We start from the raw sequence: 1,286 nt of genomic DNA on the forward strand, positions 1-1,286 counted from the left end.
GTGGTTTCAGCGGGGGGGGGGGGGGAGGGGGTGCTGATCTCAAAGTGAACCCATGAACCACTTCTGGTTGCCCAGTTAATCATATGACATGAAATCCCACGACATTTTACTATAAAAAATAAAGAATTCAGGGCCAGATGTTGTGGATTAAACAAAGAATGACTTCCCTTTAACACAGATGGCTATATAGTTTAAAAAATGTGTGAAAACATTCAGTACTTTCAACCTACAAATCACATCATACCGTAACAAAATGAACTTGCGATAGAATTAAATCCACCTCCTGACTGATAACACTACTCTTGCCTGCTGGTTTTTATAGACAGCTCTAATGAAAACCCTTCATTAAATAATTACATAAATCAATTCGTTAAATAATTTAGTTAATTGTTTATTTTCTTTATTTATTTAGTCATTTATCAAATGAGGACAACAGAAGCAATCAATTGTAGTATTAAAACAACTAAAAACAGATCCAAAACTAAAAGCTAAAACTTTATAAATACTACCTATACACATTTTTAAAATAAAGAGATTAAATAAAAATGACAAATGCATACAACAACATTTCAAAACTTAACATTCAAATGAAAAACTAAAAATAAAGCTAAAAACAATTCAAAATATTAAAGAACAAAAGGTGTAAGAGTATAATAATGATTCTAACATAACACTAAGCCAAACACCAAAAAAACAACTACATGTATGTGTACAACCCCACACACATACATATATACTGTCTATGTACATACACATTTATAAATGCAATATATATATTATTTCATTTCCATTTAGTTTGTTGAGGTATTAAAATAACTCAAATTAAATAAAACTAAAAACTTGATAAAAGACATATACAGACATAATAAATTCCGACATAATGTAACTAAAATTAAAATAAATAACCAATACAAATAATGCAAATCAAATGACAGTAGTTTATCAGTAATCCTAAAAAATAACACTGCCAAAAACACATGCTAAAAAACAACAACTTACTTACACAGTAAGAAATGGTTATAAAAACTGAAACAGAAGCGAAACAAGTAATAGGAAAGAGGAGAATTGTGTGTTAAGGGTTTGATTATACTTAAATAAAACACATAACACAAGCACTAATATTTAATAGTATTTAAATGTTTATTATTTATTTTAAAAAATGGTATTTCTAAAAAAAAACACATTTCCATTTGTTTTGTAAGTTTGGTCTGAGTTCTTGATGCTTTTACAACGTGTTCACCAGCATGTGCTGTTTCAAGTGCTTCGAAACATCGATTCAGTTGATT

This window comes from Sinocyclocheilus grahami, unplaced genomic scaffold, assembly GCF_001515645.1.
Source record: "Sinocyclocheilus grahami isolate Dianchi unplaced genomic scaffold, SAMN03320097.WGS_v1.1 scaffold11.1, whole genome shotgun sequence".
Taxonomy (NCBI): Eukaryota; Metazoa; Chordata; class Actinopteri; order Cypriniformes; family Cyprinidae; genus Sinocyclocheilus; species Sinocyclocheilus grahami.